The sequence below is a fragment of the Gavialis gangeticus genome, unplaced genomic scaffold (assembly GCF_001723915.1).
Source record: "Gavialis gangeticus isolate Ggan-Ray unplaced genomic scaffold, GavGan_comp1, whole genome shotgun sequence".
NCBI lineage: Eukaryota > Metazoa > Chordata > Crocodylia > Gavialidae > Gavialis > Gavialis gangeticus.
The window spans coordinates 195,847,008-195,850,066 of NW_017729032.1; the positions used below are offsets into that span (position 1 = coordinate 195,847,008).

The 3,059-nt window shown below is 38.8% G+C and overlaps 1 long non-coding RNA gene across 1 annotated transcript in view; it reads right to left on the reverse strand.

Annotated features, from left to right (window-relative positions):
• Window positions 1–2,100: 2,100 nt before the first annotated feature.
• Window positions 2,101–3,059, reverse strand: part of LOC109302383 — a 479,734-nt gene continuing 478,775 nt past the window's right edge. Inside the window, exon 3 of the long non-coding RNA XR_002098732.1 lies at window positions 2,101–2,161. This is a non-coding gene — a long non-coding RNA (uncharacterized LOC109302383). The remainder of the gene's footprint in view (window positions 2,162–3,059) is intronic.

The following is a 3,059-nucleotide window of genomic DNA, read 5'->3' on the forward strand; positions in this document are numbered from 1 at the left end:
AGGACATGCATCTCACATGGCAAAGTCCCAGACAGGGGGAGTACTATGTGTGTCACAGATCCCGGACTGTGCTTCCCAGGCCTTGTATAAGGGGCTGGTCTGGCAGCAAGTGGATCAACTTAGACCCGGGATGGCACTGGGGAACAGATAACATCTTTGCTTTAAATGCAGGACTTAAATGTCTACTCAAAGACTCCAGCTAAGCAACTGCCAAACACGATAACTGGACTTAAACCTTAATCCTTGTGGTTTAGAATAGACTTCAGGGTGTGTTGACTTCTAATTTTACTCTCCATCACTACACATTTTCTGTTTTTAATTAATACCTGTTTATACGCCATATTCTTTTCTTTCTACTGTACTGTGTCCAAAACATTCCTATTATTAGATCTGGTCCTATATTCAATGTAACAGCAGAATCTTCTTGTTTCATACAACACATAATATACAAATTCACATTATTCCCCCCCCCCCAAACTACTATTTCCCAACCTTATCAAAAGATAATGAATATTACTATTTAATTGTTGCAGTTGCTGGAATGCCCAACTCTACAGTAATTACAATAACCCTTTTTGTTTACAAGGCAATACAATTCTGATACAACTACAAGTGGAAGACATGTTCAAATGTGTCCTGCTCAGTCTCTGGTTGTTTCTGATTCTTCTCAGCTCAGTGAGTTCTTTTTAATTATATCTAGCATGGCCACAACTGAGAACACTAACAAAATAAATCAGTAATGCTTGATTTTTTTTTAAGTGTCATATTGATCATATCTGAATTGTACTTTCAAACCTCTGTTAATTCTTTCAACTTGCTGTTATTTTCTTCATAGCATCATCCAGATGCACCACTGCAATCAATGCCATTGTATGTGCATACATTCAAAGATCCGGCCATATATATAATGAGAGACAGTTCCTGTCATGAAATAGTTGCCTTCTAAGTAGAGGAGACAAAGAAAGGGAGGGTGAAAGGAAATAGTACTATGCACATGTTTTTCAAATAGAAATCAAAACACAGGGAAATAAAGTGTCTTGCCCAAGGTCACAAATTATTTTTGTGGAAGAGCCAGGAAACGAACATTTCATAATCTGAATCGCTGTCCAATATTTTTAATCACACAGCCAATATTTCCATTTGTACCAAAGCATATTCCAAACAAGATGCAAGAAGAACAAAGAATGATGGGAAAAAGTTCCAACTTCTTTCTCCTAATTAACTAATGAACACAACTAAGTAATGATTCAATAGAATAAAAAGTAGAAAAAAATACTCAAAAATAAAGGCAGTAATGAAATCCTTCAATTATACAAAAAGAGTCTTTACCATATCCAAATCTTAAATGGAACAACTTGTTCCCCCAAACACATAGGGGGAAAAATGAACAAATTTATATCTGGCACTTTAGAAAGTACAGCTTAATGTCTTTCACTCCCCACCCCGCTTTTTCATGTAAGGCTTGGGAGCCAGCTGTCAATCTCAGGCTGCAAACAAAATGAAATATGGAATAAAAATAGGGGAAAAATCCAATTTCTGTTAATACAGGTGGCAAAGAAAAGTCACTTTGTCACAGTTAAAGAGCTGCCATTCATAACTTCCTGCTGCAAATGAAAATGATAGAGCCCTGGTTTACACAGACAATGGAGTTTTAAAAAGCATCAGAAGTATCAGTCTCCCAGAAGAAAACCCCTATTGTATAAAAGGCCAAATATTTTGAATTTGTAGTCAAGGTTATTTTACATGGCTTAAAAAACTCCATGCATAGTTTGGCATTAAATACCTTCTTTTACACAAGGTAAGTAAAATATATTAGACTCTAATTAGATAAATATATACTATCTTGCACAGTTAGCACTGAATTACTTGAGATAAATGAACTTACAGGTTGAAACAGGGGAGAAAGAGCAGTGGAACTCTACCAGATCCTACCCATAAACCAAACTCTGCCAAAACGAGATGCTGAGCACAAAACACAGGATAGGTACAGATATTCAAACTGCTGGAGGTGGAAGTGATCTAAGTTACGTGGTTTTATGTAAGCTGCGTAGTTTAGATCAGTAGCAAACAGAACTCGTGTTTGCCCTTTGATGGGGAGAGAGGTCAACACTTAGACCAGGTTCTGTCATTGTTAAACTACTCTGTGCACCAAACTTCAGTTCTGTTATGGGCATAGACTGGTTTCCGATCACTTATACCAGTAAAAAGGTCATGCCTGTACCTGGCAAATATCTGCATTCAAAATAGAGTTGAACAGCTCAGCCATTCCTTGCTTTTAAATCTCTAATGGTAATATTTGAAAGCCTTCATAAGATTTGCTCCTCCTTTCTGTCTTATTATATCCATAGGCTAGATGGCTGGATCTGTAAGGGCAGGATTCAGACAAGGGGAGAGAAAGGAAAAGGGGAAAAAAGGGTAGTGGTGGGGAGGGTCTATCAAGGGAAGTGCTTTCCTAAGTACAATCTCTTGTGCCAAAAATTAGATATCACTTAGAATTTGTCTCCTACAAATTCTTACACACCCACACCTTCCACCACACTTAAATAATTAACAGCCTTGCCACTTAAGCCACCATGTGAGCCAACACTTATTAAGATAAACAAGGGTATTCACATAAACAAGAGCTACCATTTCAGACTCTGTGCACTCAGTAAGACTCTTTCATGTTTATACTTAAATCACATTTTGAAGGTTTTCTTCAAAATATATTGAACTATAGACTTAATACATAGTTTCATAGTTTCTAGGGTCAGAAGGGAACTGAGTAGGTCATCTAGTCCGACCCCCTGCCATGGCAGGAAAGAGTACTGGGGTCAAACGACCCCAGCAAGGTGTACATCTAACCTCCTCTTAAAAACCCCCAGGGTAGGAGCCTGCACCACTTTGCTTGGAAGTTGGTTCCAGATCCTAGCCACCCTGACTGTGAAGTAGCGCCTCCTGATATCCAGCCTAAACCTACCCTCTGCCAGCTTGTGACCATTATTCCTAGTCACTCCTGGCAGTGCTCGGGGGAACAGGGTAGCCTGCTGATCCCCCCTGACTAGTTTATAACAGGCCAC